Genomic DNA, 17,037 nt, shown 5'->3' with positions numbered 1-17,037 from the left:
TATATGTGTAATAAAGTCCACAATAGCAAAATCTTGATGATGAACTCTGTACTTCAGTGTAAACAAACGAAAGGCAACTCAGGTGTGCGACTCTGTATATGATGACTCTTACCGGAGATGATGGACCCCCTAAAGAGCAGGGTCAGATGGGCAGGCAGAAATAGCCCTCTGCAGGGGACATAGGATCCTCCAGTATCTTAGGTTGTCTCAGGTGTTCAGTGAGGGGAGTCGTCGTATAGCAATGAATGCTTGTCAGCTGAAATCATCTGATGTTGCCGTATAGCAATAAATGCTTATCAGCTGGATCCCTCAGTCTGAAAAAGAAACATACTCGGGCTCAAAGCCACGAGTGAGCAGACAGAGAGGAACTCCGATCGTGTAGTAGGTTTAAACAATAGGTCTATTTAATACTAATAAAAAACGACCATATGCTCGTGGGGTAACAGGTACAAACATAAGCTTAAAATTACATAGATGAATAAAGGCCGGCTAGCTAAACAAACAGATAAAGATCACCTGTGTGCTGGGTAACATGTGGCGTGATTGTGTCAGCACAGCGCACCGCCCTACATGTTTCGCAATACCTTGCGTCTTTAGCGATCACTGCTAAAAAAGTGCATTGATTACTGTAAAAATGTCACTGGCAATGAAGGGGTTAACCTCTAGGTGGCGCTGTAGGGGTTAAGTGTGTCCTAGGGAGTGATTCTAACTGTGGGGGGGGAGGGGCTATGTGTGACACGACACTGATCACCTCTCCCGATTACAGGGAGCTGTGATCAGTGTCCTGTCACTAGGCAGAACGGGGAGATACTTGTTTACATCAGCATTTCCCCGTTCTTCCTCTCCGTGAGACGATCACGGGTATCCCCGCTGATATCGGGTCCGCGGGACCCACGATCATGGTCACGGAGCTCCCGGCATGCGCCCGCAAGCCTCCTCTTAAAGGGCAACGTACAGGCACGTTAATCTGCCTGTACGTGCCCTTCTGCTGCAGTATATCGGCGTGAGGCGGTCGGGAAGCGGCTAATTGGGCAATTAAGTGGCAGATCAGGTTTAATGCTGAGAAATGTAAAGTTATGCACTTGGAGGCTAAGAATATCCATGCATCATACATACTAGGGGGAGTACAACTGGGGGAATTCATGGTGGAGAAGGATCTGGGGGAATCCATGGTGGAGAAGGATCTGGGAGGTTTGGTAGATCATAAGCTCAATAATAGCAGGCAATGCCAAGCTGTGGTTTCCAAAGCGAGCAAAGTCCTTTCTTGTATTAGGAGAGGTATGGACTCCAGAGAGGGATATCATTTTGCCCCCCTGTTCAAATCATTAGTAAGACCTCATCTGGAATATGTAGTTCAGTTTTGGGCACCAGTTCTCAAAAAAGATATCGGGGAACTGGAGAAAGTGCAGAGAAGGGCAACCAAACTGATAAGAGGCATGGAGGAGCTCAGCTATGAGGAAAGATAAGAGGAACTGAATTTATTCACTCTTGAGAAGAGGAGAATAAGGGGGGATATGATCAACATGTACAAATATATAAGGGGTCCATATAGTGAACTTGGTGTTGTTATTCTCTTTACAGTCAACACAGAGGAGGGGGCACTCTTTACGTCTAGAGGAAAAGAGATTTCATCTCCAAATACGCAAAAGTTTCTTCACAGTAAGAGCTGTGAAAATGTGGAATAGACTCCCTCCAGAGGTGGTTCTGGCCAGCTCAGTAGATTGCTTTAAGAAAGGCCTGGATACTTTCCTAAATGTACATAATATAACTGGGTACTGACATTTATAGGTAAAGTTGATCCAGGGAAAATCCGATTGCCTCTTGGGGGTCAAGAAGGAATTTTTTCCCCTGCTGTAGCAAATTGGAGCATGCTCTGCTGGGGTTTTTTCCTTCCTCTGGATCAACTGAGGGTATAGAATTGGGCATACTGGATTGTACGATTTTTTTTATTTTATTTATTTATTTTTATGGTTGAACTGGATGGACTTGTGTCTTTTTTTAACCTGGCTAACTATGTAACAAATACATTGTTATAAAAATAAATACATAAAAAACATGCCACTGATTTGATACAATTTGTGGTTTTACATACACTGCCTTGAAAAAATATTCATACCCCTTGAAATTATCCACATTTTGTCATGTTACAACCAAAAACGTAAAAATGTAATTTTTGGGAATTTTATGTGATAGACCAACACAAAGTGGCACATAATTGTGAAGTGGAAGGAAAATGATAAATGGCTTTCAACATTTTTTACAAATAAATATGTGAAAAGTGTGAGGGGCATTTGAATTCAGTCCCCCTTTACTCTGATACCCCTAACTCAAATCTAGTGGAACCAATTTCCTTCAAAAGGCACCTAATTAGTAAATAGAGTCCACCTGAGGAACACACCAGACAGGTCAGGGATAAAATTGTGGAGAAGTTTACAACAGGGTTAGGGTATAAAAAAAAAAAAAAAATCCCAAGCTTTGATACCACCTCGTCAGAATTTTAAAATTTGGTTACCTGAATCTTTGTACAGATGGACGATTTTAACGAGAATCGAATAATATTTTGTTGTTGGCCTAGCGTGAAAGTCCGGTTTAGCACTGCTTCCCTCTTCCTCATACAAGGTAAATGTGGCTTTTCCGGAGGGGTGATCAATAGGTTGTATGTTTTTGAAAGCACTTGTGGTAATAAATTTTGGTAATATCCCTTCGTCTGAGCAATATTCCTCAAAGGTGGTTCGGTGTTGACTAAACCTTTCTGGATTTGGCAAGGAGTGGAAAAAATGATGTAGTTTCAGGGAACTCCAAAATGGTAGACGGAAGAGACCTGTGGCCTTCATTAACGATGTAAGGACGGGCAATTGTGATGCTTGATAGCGATCAGTTTGGCGTAGGATTCGAAGAGTCTGGTCTCTAAAGCCTTGTACACACGATCGGATTTTCGGCAGGGGATTGTGTGATGACAGGTGACTGTTTGCCTAAAATCCGACCATTAGTACGCTCCTTCAGACAATTGTTGTGCAACTTTCCGCCAACAAATGTTGGATGGCAGGCTAGTAAATTTTCGGCGGACAACGGTCTGTTGTCAGATGTTCATATCATGTGTACATAAGTCTGTCACACAAAAGTCCAAAGTATAAACACGCATGCTCGGAATCAATGCTCACCAAACACGACATTAGCAAAGGGTGGCGCTCAACAGCTGAAATTCCTTGTCGTATGTCACTATGTTTGTGTTTGTTGGCCGACAATTGTGTACCGTTTGTATGCAAGACAAGTTCCTAGCACACAAGACAAGTTCCTGGCACATAAGACAAGTTCCTGGCACAAAAGACAAGTTCCTAGCACACAAGACAAGTTCCTGGCACACAAGACAAGTTCCTGGCACATAAGACAAGTTCCTGGCACACAAGACAAGTTCCTGGCACATAAGACAAGTTCCTGGCACACAAGACAAGTTCCTGACACACAAGACAAGTTCCTGGCACATAAGACAAGTTCCTGGCACACAAGACAAGTTCCTGGCACACAAGACAAGTTCCTGGCACACAAGACAAGTTCCTAGCACACAAGACAAGTTCCTGGCACACAAGACAAGTTCCTGGCACAGGAACTTTTTCCTTCGGACAAAGTCTGACGCTTTGTTGGCCAACAATCTAATGGTGTGTACCAGGCTTAGGGAACGGGATAAACTGTGGGTTTCCTAGGATTGGAAATGAGGGAGAGTCTGTAATAGAGAGAGAAGCCTGCATAAAAAGATGGGAGCATATGCTGATGGTGGGTCCTATTAGGGGATGCAACTTTGTCAGATGGTAGAGCGTCATAACACCAAAGTGCACCCTTCAATGCTACGTCCGTTTGAGCCTGCTCTATTTGCGCCCAAAGCTTGACGGCAGAATGATGGCGCCAGTCTATAAGCCTACCTAAATGTACTGCCTGATAGTATTTCAGAACGTCGGGAAGTGCTATTCCCCCATACTGTTTAGGCAATGAAAGTTGGCGCCGGGGAGTACGAGGTCGTTCAGGCACCCGAATGAATTTGATGAATAAAGAGTGTACCTGCTCCTGGGTTGGCGGCGATGCGAGTGGCCAGAGCCGCGATGACATCACTCCCGCACATGCGCACGGGAGTCTTCTTCCCGGCAAGGTCCCGCAGCGTCTGCCGCACCTTCATCCGGGCATTCAGAGCGCTGCATGCAAAGTGAATATCTCCTAAACCAGGGATCTTCAAACTACGGCCCTCCAGCTGTTGCGGAACTACACATCCTATGAAGCATTGTAAAACTGACATTCGCTGACATGACTAGGCATCATGGGAACTGTAGTTCCTGAACAACTGGAGGGCCGCAGTTTGAAGACCCCTGTCCTAAACCGTACAGGTTTAGGAGATATTAACTTTACCTACAGGTAAGCCTTATTATAAGCTTACCTGTAGGTAAAAATGACAAATTGGGGTATACAACCACTTTATCGATGATCAGTGGCTGTGAATACTTACGTACATGGGATTTTTTTTTTCAATTTTTAATACATTTGCAAAGATTTCAAACAAACTTCTTACATGTTGTCATTATGGGGTATTGTTTGTAGAACTTTGAGGAAAATAACGAATTGAATTGATTTTTGGAATAAGGCTGTAACATAACAAAATGTGGAACAAGTCAAGCGCTGTGAAAGCTTTCCTAGATGTACTGTATGTGTTGTTGTTGTAGAGCATATCTTCTTAGGATCATTTGTATTTTATGATGCCTTATGATCCCCATACGGCAGATTTCTCAGAAAGTGATTGTCATAGGATTTCCTGGTTCATATAAAAGGCTAACGGTGTCCCAGAACACACCTCATTGTCTTCTACAGCACAGGACAGACAGGTAGGAACAACACGGGAGGGGGGAGCTCCATCCCAACCAGACAATCCTCTCTTTATTACATTTCTTACAACGCTCTGTAGAGTTTCTGCTTTATTATGGGTGAAAATACATTTTTTGATTGATTATTTGGTGATCTGTAGAAGATAATTCTGGAGAGATACAAAGTAACAAAGTAATTATCATAGAATTTCTTTATGTAACTGAGAGATGATTGTAACGTTTTTGTTTTTTTTTTTGCAACTGTTGTTGTGCTTGTGATTCTACACAGTTCTATTTCAGTGTTTGCCTTTAGAGTCTTGTAAATTAAAATAGATTTTTTTTCTTGCACGTTTATTTCTAAATAACAACTTTTTACCAACTTTTTTATTCTCTCTTGAGAAGAGGAGACTAAGGGGGGATATGAATGGAATCACAGAGAAAAGCACACACATACAAAAAAAAGGTCCTTTTGAATCTTGCAAGGCTACTTCAAAACATCTTAATAAGTAAATAATGGGGATTTAGTTACACCGTATGGCCATACCGTGCTTAAGCCCACCGCTGCGTCAAAGTAGCCCATTTTCAGTGGGTCCTACACTATTCATAGAATGAAAGATAAAACGCATTTCTCTTCTCCGTGGGGGGATCCTCGCTCCTTACATGGGAGAAAAGGGCTAGCTGCAGATTCCTCTGCTTAACTGCACTAGTAAGGAACTCCTCGTATTAACTACTTACTGGGGGACAATGATGATGAAGTACTGGTGTGGGAGGGTGGGAAGTCTGATCAGGACTCAATATGTAACAAACAAAAGATTGGGGGGGGGGGGGGGAGCGGCACACCCTAAACATGCATTTCTAAAGCTGGTGGCTAGGGTTGCCACCTCATCCCTTTAAAACCAAACACGTAGACCAATATACAAATAGAACCACAGAGAATAGCGCGGGGGGGGGGAGAGATACGATCACTATGTATAAATACAGAAGTGGTCCATCTAGTGGACTTGGTGTTTAGTTATTCACTTTGAGGTCGTCACAGAGGACAAGGGGGCACTCTTTACGTCTGGAGGAAAGGAGATTTTATCTCCAAATATGGAAAGGCAATAAGAGCTGTGGACATACGTGGAATAGACTCCCTCAGGACCTGTACCCATTATGAGGGGTTCCCACCATCCATGTGCTGAGTTCCTGGATCTGTACTCCTGCTGTCCCCAAAATGAGGGGTTCCACCATCCCTGTGCTGAGTTCCCGGGTCTGTACACCTGTTGTGCCCATTATGAGGGGTTCCCACCATCCCTGTGCCAAGTTCCTGGATCTGTGCCCATTATGAGGGGGTTCCCACCATCCCTGTGCCAAGTTCCTTGATCTGTGCACATTATGAGGGGTTCCCACCATCCCTGTGCTGAGTTCCAGGGTCTGTACACCTGCTGTGCCCATTATGAGGGGGTCCCACCATCGCTGTGCTGAGTTCCTGGATCTGTGCCCATCATGAGGGGTTAATTTTGTTTATTGAAAAATCTTACAAACAACTTATATACAATAAAACCATAAATAAATAAAACATATTTACAAAATAATTGAATATGATTATACAAAACAGAATGAAGAACAAAATAAACGGTGCAAACCAAATTGTGCACAACACAATCCCTACGGGAGATCCAGACTAAGGAACATCACCGTCACCATGCATGTAGCCTTTTATCAAAAATATATTTGATCTTGAAAATCTAGGGGAGTGAATCAAGAATACAAAGAAAAGCCGCACACCCTGAGATCAACAGGCAGCAGATACAGAGTCCTGATATTCCTCCACGCCCTTATCCAGGCCTCCTGCCGCCTGCCGTCTTCCTCAAGACCCCAAATCTTCCCAACTTCACCCAGAATGTCCTGCAACACCACTTCGACAGGGAGGATTTTACTTCGTAAGCTGAGTTCCTGGATCTTTACACCTGCCGTGCCCATTATGAAGGGTTCCCACCATCCCTGTGCTGAGTTCCTGGGTCTGTACACCTGTTGTGCCCATTATGAGGGGTTCCCACCATCCCTGTGCTGAGTTCCCGGGTCTGTACACCTGCTGTGCCCATTATGAGGGGTTCCCACCATCCCTGTGCTGAGTTCCTGGGTCTGTACACATGTTGAGCCCATTATGAGGGGTTCCCACCATCCCTGTGCTGAGTTCCCAGGTCTGTACACCTGATGTGCCCATTATGAGGGGTTCCCACCATCCCTGTGCTGAGTTCCTGGGTCTGTACACCTGTTGAGCCCATTATGAGGGGTTCCCACCATCCCTGTGCTGAGTTCCCAGGTCTGTACACCTGCTGTGCCCATTATGAGGGGTTCCCACCATCCCTGTGCTGAGTTCCCAGGTCTGTACACCTGCTGTGCCCATTATGAGGGATTCCCACCATCCCTGTGCTGAGTTTCCAGGGCTGTAGACCTGCTGTGCCCATTATGAGGAGTTCCCACCAGGTCTGTACACCTGCTGTGCTCATTATGAGGGGTTCCTTGCATCCCTGTGCTGAGTTCCTGAATCTGTACACATAATCTCATTATCATGACAATGACCACCCCAGACAGTCCGGCTCCCCCATAGGACTAACTTATGCAAAAGAAGCCAAAAGCAATTCGTGACCAGCTCTGTCTGGATAACTTAAAAACACATTAAAACAATGAGTTCTCCAGGCAATGGTTCTCCTGCAGCCCAAAGTCCGGGACACCCCCCATCCCTGTGCTGAGTTCCCAGGTCTGTACACCTGCTGTGCCCATTATGAGGGGTTCACACCATCCCTGTGCTGAGTTCCTGGATCTTTACACTTGCTGTGCCCATTATAAGGGGTTCCCACCATCCCTGTTCTGAGTTCTGAGGTCTGTACACCTGCTGTGCCCATTTTGAGGGGTTCCCACCATCCCTGTGCTGAGTTCCCAGGGCTGTAGACCTGCTGTGCCAATTATGAGGAGTTCCCACCAGGTCTGTACACCTGCTGTGCCCATTATGAGGAGTTCCCCCCAGGTCTGTACACCTACTGTGCCCATTATGAGAGGTTCTCACCATCCCTGTGCTGAGTTCCCGGGTCTGTACACCTGATGTGCCCATTATGAGGAGTTCCCACCATCCCTGTGCTGAGTTCCCGGGTCTGTACACCTGCTGTGCCCATTATGAGGGGTTCCCACCATCTCTGTGCTCTGAGACATTTTCCCGATGTGCGGCTGCTGACTTCCTGGCGGGCTCTGCACGTGGAATGTGCGGACACGCCGGAGATCATCCTTACTAGAGAGAGTCGGTGAGGCGGCAGCAGACACAGGCAGCTCAGCTGACACAGTGTCCAGGGAGAGGCAGGAACAGAGAGGAACACACAGGCAGCAGGTACTCCATCATGGCTCTGTCGCCGTGTGTCACATGACATGTCTGTTGGGTACTGATTTTGTCAACTTATTAGTAATAAGTTAACCAATTTAGCCATGTTATGTGACCAGGGCCATCTTTAACTTCTTCAGATCCACGCTATAGCCGAATGGCGGCTACAGCGCAGACCTACTTTCTATTGACGTCCTCCCGTGCCCAAGCGGCCTGCGCGCCCCCTGCAGGGCGCACGCGGCATGCTCTGTGATCAGAGAGTCTATGAGACTCGCCTGATCACAGATTGGAGTAGGGGGTCGATCCCGACTCCTTACCACGTGATCAGCTGTCAGCCAATGACAGCTGATCATGTGATGTAAACAGAGCCGGTAATCAGCTATTATTTCTCCTCCCGCTGATAGCGGGAGGAGAAAAAAAAAGCCAATCACCGGCGGCTCTCAGAGGGACATCAGTCCTGATCACGGAGAGCTACCGCCAGCTCATCTGTGCCCACCTGTGCCACCTGCCAGTGCCACCTACTAGTTCACAACAGTGCCGCCTACCAGTGCCCACCAGCGCCACCCATCAGTGCCCACAGTGCCATCTATCAGTGCCTCATCAACAGTGCTGCCTATCAGTGTCACCTACCAGTGCCAACTATCAGTGCACCTATCAGTGCACCTATCAGTACCATCTTATCTGTCCCCATCAGTGCCACGTAACGTTATCTGCGCCCATCAGTGCTCACCAGCGCATATCAATGAAGGAGAAAAATTATCTGTCACAGTGTGTCACATACAGGGTCATCTTTAAAATTGATTGGACCCTGGGCAAACATTTTCTCGGGCTGTCCCGAATCGACTTATTAACTATTTGCGTGGAAGTGTTGGCTCAAGGGGCAGCTGCTTTGGGCCCGGAGCAGCTGCCCCTTTTGCCCTGTGTTAAAGACGGCCCTGAAAACATCCATTCTGTGTTCCTGCAAAGCAGGGACAAGGATCTCTCTATGCCTTCCACTTAGTAAAAGCACCTCCTCCACAGTAAGAGAACAAATCTTAGGCACACATTTAACCCTTTGATTGCCCCTGATGTTAACCCCTTCCCAACCAATGTCATTAGTATAGTGACAGTGCATGTTTTTTTAGCACTGATTAGTGTCACTGGTCCCCAAAAAACTGTCCGATTTTGTCCACCGCAGTATCGCAGTCTTGCTATAAGTCGCTGATCACCGCCATTACTAGTAAAAGTACATTTTTTTACATTTTTTTTTATTGGATATGTTTTATAGCAGAATGTAAAAAATATTCGTTTTTTTTTTTTTTTTCAAAATTTTCGCTTTTTTTTTTGTTTATAGCGCAAAAAGTTAAAACCGCAGAGGTGATCAAATACCACCAAAAGAAAGCTCTATTTGTGGCGAAAAAAAGGCATACATTTTATTTGGTTAGAGCGTCGAATGACCGTTCAATTGTCAGTTAAAGGGGTTGTAAAGGTAATTTTTTTTTTTTTTTCAAATAACAAACATGTTATACTTACCTCCACTGTGCAGCTCGTTTTGCACAGAGTGGCCCCGAACCTCGTCTTCTGGGGTCCCTCGGCGGCTGTCTCAGCTCCTCCCCGCAAGAACTAAACACCTTCATGCAAAGTCTCTCGCACGGTGTTTAGTTCTTGTGGGCACGCTCCCGTGATACAGCTGGCGGCTATAGCCGCTGACTGTATCACTCAGCCCCGCTCCCCGGCGCGCCGCGTCATTGGATGTGATTGACAGCAGCGCGATCCAATGGCTGCGCTGCTTTCAATCCATCCACTCTAGCCAATCAACGACCAGGCTAAGGGGCAAAGAGGAAATCGGGGGCGAGCGCAGCAGGTGAACGGGCTCAGGTAAGTAAAAGGGAGGGGGGGGCTGGGGGGGCCGGTATTGTCGGATGTTTTTAGTGCCATATTGCAAAAAATGGGCTGGTCATGAAGGGGGGTAAATCTTCCAGGAAGTAGGAATCAGAGGGCCCTGCTCCTTAGAGCTTACAACCTAAGAGGGAAGGTCAAGAGATACAAGAGGTAATAACTGTGGGTGATGTTCTGATTGAGAGGATAAATGTACAGTTGTTAGGTGGGGGCCAGATAGGCTTCTCTGAAGAGATGAGTTTTCAGGGATGGTCTGAAAGTGGATAAAGTAGGAGAAAATCAGACAGATTGGGGTAGAGCATTCCAGAGGATGGGGTAGGCTCTGGAGAAGTCCTGAAGTTGAGCATGGGATGAGGTGACAAGGGAGTTTGAGAGCAGGAGGTCTTGGGAGGAGCGAAGAGAACGATTAGGTTGGTATTTTGAGACTAGGTTAGAGATGTAGCTGGGGGCCAGGTTGTGGATGGCTTTGTAAGTTATAGTTAGTATCTTGAATTTATTTTCGTGGTTGAGTGGCAGCCAATGGAGGGATTGACAGAGGGGTATAGCAGACGCTGAGCGGTTTGTGAGGTAGATGAGCCAAGCAGCAGTGTTCATGATGGACTGAAGTGGAGATAGCCTATTTAGAGGTAAACCAATCAGGAGGGAGTTGCAGTAATTAAGGCGAGAGATGACCAGGGAGTCGATTAGAAGCTTTGTGATGAAATTGTTTAGGAAGGGGCGTATCTTGGAGATGTTGCGGAGGTTGAGGCTGCAAATTTTGGATAGCGATAGGATGTGGGGCCGAAAGGTTAGTTCAGAGTCTCAGATTACACCTAGGACCTTGGCGTGGGGGGACAAGTTGATAGTTGAGCCGTTGATATTGACAGAGAAATCAGGGGAAGTGGAACCTGAGGGAGGAAATCTCATGAGCTTGGTTTTGAATAGGTTGAGTTTGAGGAAGTTATGTGACATCCAGGCTGATATGTTTGCTAGTAAGTTGTTGATGCGTGAGGAGACAGATGGAGAGAGCTGGGGGGTGGAGAGATAGATTTGGGTGTCATCAGCGTAGAGATGATATTTAAAGCCATGGAAGGCAATCAACTGACCCAGGGAGGTGGTGTAGATTGAGAAAAGGAGAGGTCCAAGAACAGAACCCAACAGAGAAAGGAAGAAAGAGGAGGAAGTAGAGTTCTAAGTGACACTGAAGGAGCGGTGCGATAGGTAGGATGAGAACCAGCGAAGAGTACAGTCACGGAGCCCAAAGGAGTGGAGTTTATTGAGGAGGAGGGAATGGTCCACTGTGTCAAAAGGCAGCAGAGAGATCCAGGAGAAGTAGTACAGAATAGTCCACTGTGTCAAAGGCAGCATAGAGATCCAGGAGAAGGAGTACAGAATAGCGTCTGCTGGTTTTAGCCATTAGTAGGTCACTTAAGAGTTTGAGGAGAGCAGTTTTCGTGGAGTGTTGAGGGCGAAATCCGGACTGAAGGGGATCAAGAAGTTTATGCATGGTCAGATGGTCACTCAGTCGGTTGTAGACCAGTCTTTCAAGAAGTTTGGAGGAGAAGGTGAGTAAGGAAATGGGACATAGGTTGTTAAGATTGGTGGGGTCAAGTGAGGGCTTTTTAAGTATGGATGCGACTCGCAAATGTTTTAGATAGTTTGGGAAGATGCCACAACAGAGGGAGAGGTTGAAAATGTGAGTTAGAGAGTGTAGAATTGAGTCAGAGGGTGAGCGTAGCATTTGCGAGGGAGCAGGATCCAGAGGGCAGGTGGTTAGATGATTGCTAGATAAAAGTTTAGCAGTCTCATTAATAGTAGCAGGGTTGAATAAGGGAAGTAATGATTGTATCTGTGGACATGGGGTGTTGCATGGGCGAGGTTTTTTCACATTGGAGATCTCCTCATGAATTGTATCAATCTTAGTTTTGAAGTGTTTGGCGATCTCCAGGGCAGTGAGTGAGTTAGAGAGTGGAGGCAGTGGAGGACAGAGAAAAGTGTTGCAGGTAGAGAAGAGTTAACGTGGACTGGATGAGAAGGTGTTAATGAGTGTGATAAAGTACGTTTTTATAGTATTCTTTTTCAATGAACCTTCTGGTTATATGGTATAAGTGTATAAAATGTATCTTTATTTTTTTATGGTTTCCTTATTGCTGTCATCTATTCTATAGAAACTGGTTCTCAAAGTTAACATGCATTCCAACTTCTAGAACAAGGAATATGTCAGCGAGGCGGATTTATTCCTGGATAAATAGGAATAATGTAATTTCACAAAGTATTGACTCAGGGCGGCGCCATACAAATGTACCCCCCACACTTTTCACATATTTATTTGAAAAAAACATTTATCATTTTCTTTTCACTTCAGTTATGTGCCACTTTGTGTTGGTCTATCACATAAAATCCCAATAAAATAAATTTGTTTTTGGTTGTCAGATGACAAAATGTGGGAAATTTCAAGGGGTATGAATACTTTTTCGAGGCACTGTATATAAAGTAGTTACAGTATATACAGTAGTTTTTCAGTATACGGTACTGGCAAACTTCATCTCACTGAAGGAAGAATGAATGGAAAAATGTAACAAGACGTTCTTGATAAAAAAAAAAAAAAAAAAAATCTGCTGCAATCTACCAGGATGATGAAGTTGAAATGAGGGTTGTTACTGACATGTGGTGAAAATTTCAAGTCAATAGCACCTTTAGAAATATATTTACCTAGAAAAATTGTAATGTGTTCAATACTTATTTTACCCGCTGTGTGTGCAGTGTATGTGTATATGTGTGTAGCAAGGTCCCCGGCCTCCTTCGGTCTAATGAGAACCTCCAAGGCCAGAGATAGTTGACATCCTTCTGTATATGGTGGGTTGTGAGGCATAATGGGTGCAAAAGCAGTTAGAGTCATTGGGCGCCAAACACTTCTTGGATGCAAAAGAGATTTTATTTCTCTTAACAGAATTTTGAGAACGAGGGTTAGGGCCAGGACACCCGTAGGTAGTTTCAAGATTAATTGTCAGACTTCGAGACTTCAACAGGAGGACAGCCATGCAGGGAAAAGCATCCAGCAGGACACCACATCTGTATGTATAGGAATGCTGTCTCCTATGGCAACAGTCTTTAACAGTTCCTAACACAAAGTGTAACAGTTCCTTCACTTCCACTACAATCACTTCTTGTAGTTTTTCAGCCCACTGAGCTCCCAGTCTCTCACTAGACTAGACTAGATGATTCACCGTCACTGAATCCCTTGAGCTCTTTCAATTTTCACAGTAGTATCTTCCTCAAGCGTCGCCCCTGCCTCTCTGCTGGGTCCCTTGCTTGGCACTCAAGATACTTCTCAAGCTTCACCTCACTGGCCTACTCAGTCCCTGGCTTGGCACACAAGGCTGCTCTGCAAGTGTCACCTCCACTGGCTGGGTCCCTGGCTTGATACCCACTGTAGTTTCCTGATTCTTCACCATCCCTGGTTGGTGAGAATAATGCTCCGGTACTTGCTTCAGCTACTTACTGTGGTCCCTGGTAACAAGGTGGTTGGTTCCTTAGTGGCAAGAGCTTCCCTTTTACCTCCGACCACAACGGGTTCTCCAGCCGGCAGAACCATCACTTCTGGTTGGAAGCCGCAATCTCAACCCTGCGCTGCTCTCCTGCTTCTGGATAGGCCCTCAGACAGCCTAGCAGCCAGATGTGCTCGTGATAGGCCCAAACTCTGGCCTAGCGGACGGGACAATATAACATACAACACGTCCACCCAGACAGCCGTCCAGGTGGTACAGAACACCGATCACCTGACTCCACCTAAATATATAGGTTCTCCAAGCAGGCCAAGGGATTTAAGAAAACCCCTGCCCATTGGTTGAGATTACCCATAACCACTTAAGGACCGGGCCTCTTTCTGAGATGTGTTGTTTGAAAGTTAAAAACATTTTTTTTTGCTAGAAAATTACTTGGAACCCCCAAACATTATACATATTTTTTCTAACACCCTAGAGAATAAAATGGCGGTCGTTGTAATATTTTCTGTCACACTGTATTTGCGCAGCGGTCTTACAATCGCACTTTTTTTGGGGAAAAAATACACTTTTTTTTAATTAAATAAGACAACAGTAAAGTTAGCCCAATTTTTTTTTTTTATACTGTGAAAGATAATGTTACGCCGAGTAAATTGATACCCGACATGTCATGCTTCAAAATTGCGCCCGCTCGTGGAATGGCGACAAATTTTACCCTTAAAAATCTCCATAGGCGACGTTTAAAAAAATTCTACAGGTTGCGTGTTTTAAGTTACAGAGGAGGTCTAGGGCTAGAATTATTGCTCTTGCTCTACCGATCGCGGCGATACCTCCACATATGTGGTTTGTACACCGTTTTCATATGAGGGGGCTACTCACGTATGTGTTAGCTTCTGCATGCGAGCTTGTCGGAAGGGGTGCATTTAAAAAAATTTTTTTTTGTTTTTCTTATTTAACCTTTTCTTTTTTTTTAATTTTTACACTGTTTAAAAAAAAAATGTGTCACTGTTGTTCCTATTACAAGGAATGTAAACATTCCTTGTAATAGAATAAAAGCATGACAGGACCTCTTAAATATGAGATGTGGGGTCAAAAAGACCTCAGATCTCATATTTACACTAAAATGAAATAAAAAAAAAAAAGTCATTTAAAAAAATGAAAAAAAAAATGTCATTTAAAAAAATGAAAAAAAAAATGGTCCTTTAAGAGCTATGGGCGGAAGTGACGTTTTGACGTCGCTTCCGCCCTGCAATGATATTGAGACGGGTGGGGGTCATCTTCCCCTCACTCGTCTCCATGTCAGGCCACAGGAAGGACTTGATCACCTCCGCCGCTGCCGGAGGCGGGCACCGGAGCGTGGCGGGAGGGGGGCCCCCCTCTCCCGCCGCCGACAAAAGTGATCTTGTGGCGAATCCGCCGCAGAGACCACTTTTATCTTAAACCGGACCGCCTGCTGAAGACGAGGATACCGGGGTTATGGCAGCTAGATGCTGCCTTAACAACGATATCCTCCTTCAAAGTACCGACGTATAAGGATGGTGGGCGGTCCAGAAATGGTTAATCTGACCCTTGTCATATCTAATGCCGCCAGGTACTAATTAATCCTCAACAATCAGCCAAGGCAGCTATACCTGGCAGGTAAATTTAGGAGCAACCCTGCCTAAACACCACGGTGCTACATCTGTGTGTGTGTGTGTATATATTATATTATTAATAATATATATATATATATATATATATTACAGTATACCTACACATAGTCAGAACCTAGCATGTTGAGTTTAAACAAATTCCACAGTAAAAGCAAAAGTCAAAGTTAAGCTGACAGATACTATCTTTATGTGGGTTTGTTCTGGAAAGTACTGATAAGGGCATCAATCCTAATGGTATTTGTAGTGTGTTTTTACAAGAGAACACAGTTTACACAGCAGGAACCTGAGAAAATGAGAGGAAAGAAGAGCCGAATGGTAGAGCCGCCCACACCAGAAAATGTGTAATGCCTTTTGTTGGCATAAATAACACCAGTATTGTTATAGAAAACCATATGTCATGCAGACGGAAAGTCGGTACACTGTTTCTCCTAACTCTAATTTTAGTAGTATTATGAGATGGAATACTTGGCATTTTCTTCCTATATTGTATAAGCCACTGGCTCTTCAAAGACCCTTATTACTTTTTTGTAAGTCCCACTTTAAAAAAAAACTGTTTGAAAAGACAAATTAGTTGCGGTTTGTTAGCTTGCTTAACCTTTCCATCGTCTTTGTCTGCCAATCTAGTCATAGAGCCCTATTCCCGTTCCTTGGACAGAGCGGTGGAGATAGCCAGGGCCCAACATAAGCCAACTTTATCCTAGGCACCATTTATTGCTTTGCTTCTCCATTGTCTAGTTCTCATTGAAAGCTAAAGCCCAAATCACACATACTGTACCATAGAAACATAGAAGAGTGATTGAAAAAAGACTAAGTGGTCATTGGGGGGGTTGTGGTGACCCCTGACAGGGAAATGTGGGCTCACCCAAGTCTAATTACAAGTTGGTCTTCACCAGAGCTCCTGAAGGTAGAAATGCGTGGGAAATCCTAATGGCCCCTGGTTTTCTTTGCTGCAAAATGGCACCAGTTCATGGTCCTCAGGATCAATCCACCAAAGGGTTGTTGGCTTTGGTGTGGGGACTTTCATGATGTGGTTGTAGCACTACCCCCATAGGGGCCGCTTGTGAATGTGGTTCGTCTCCCACCCTACACAGCCAGTCCCAAGTATTTCAAAACGCACTCAAGAAGTCCTTGCACTTTGTTTTTTTTTTTATATTATTAGGGAATTAAACTTGGACGGGGTACATATGGGATGCCCACTTGATTTGAAAAAAATTACACAGGGACTGAACTATATACATTTCGGTATATACAGCCTCTTCTCCTCAACCTCCAGCGCATACACTTGCTTGCAGACTATCAATCCCAGGACCAGCTAGAACTGATGTGGGGACCTGACACTGACTCTCTCAGGCCCAAAGCAAATGCCCTTTGCAGGCAGGGACCACGGGCCCCTATGGTATAGAAAAAATATGGTAGTCCTTGGTGCTAGCTGTCCTACATGTGGCTACTGCTCCCAGTACTACCTCTTCAGGGACTGCCAACCCACCTGGCTGCAGCTGCCCATTTCCACTGCCCGTGCCACCACAGTTTCCTGACTGGCTCTGCACCCATCCCAGACCAGACTGCTCCATCCTAGTCCTCTCAGGCATGCCTCCCAGTCCTCCTTACTGTGTGACACTCACCAGCCTTCCTGGCTGTTCCTGTTGCTCCTGGAGACTTGCCCAGCAGTGTTCTCTCCTTGCTCCCAGTGCCTCCTGGCCAGGACACCTCCGTAGTTTTGGGAAGGTCCCGTCCGCACCCGAGCCCAGACCCAATGTCACCCCCCCAGACTGGGGAGCTCCCTCAAAGGCCGTAACAGTCTAACACCTCCTCTCCAGCTTCCATCC

General features: G+C 45.3%; 2 protein-coding genes across 5 annotated transcripts in view; one reads left to right on the top strand and one right to left on the bottom strand.

Moving 5' to 3' along the window:
* Positions 1-359, bottom strand: part of LOC141133627 (beta-1,3-galactosyltransferase 5-like) — a 69,537-nt gene extending 69,178 nt beyond the window's left edge. Inside the window, exon 1 of the mRNA XM_073623109.1 lies at positions 113-359. The gene's annotated coding sequence lies outside the window, so the exon portion shown is untranslated. The remainder of the gene's footprint in view (positions 1-112) is intronic.
* LOC141133628 (beta-1,3-galactosyltransferase 5-like) overlaps positions 1-17,037 on the top strand; it is a 404,153-nt gene that overhangs the window by 346,829 nt on the left and 40,287 nt on the right. The window contains exon 1 of one of the 4 annotated variants that reach the window (XM_073623110.1): positions 4,776-4,865. The exons of 1 other annotated variant lie outside the window; for it this stretch is intronic. The gene's annotated coding sequence lies outside the window, so the exon portion shown is untranslated. Of the gene's footprint in view, positions 1-4,775; positions 4,866-11,306; positions 11,622-11,702; positions 12,113-17,037 lie in introns of those variants that run through there. 2 more of the 4 variants (XM_073623113.1, XM_073623114.1) reach the window with 2 other exon arrangements.

Source organism: Aquarana catesbeiana, linkage group LG03 (genome assembly GCF_042186555.1).
Source record: "Aquarana catesbeiana isolate 2022-GZ linkage group LG03, ASM4218655v1, whole genome shotgun sequence".
Taxonomy (NCBI): Eukaryota; Metazoa; Chordata; class Amphibia; order Anura; family Ranidae; genus Aquarana; species Aquarana catesbeiana.
Note: the sequence above shows the minus strand (reverse complement) of the source record. Positions and strands in the feature narration are given on the sequence as shown.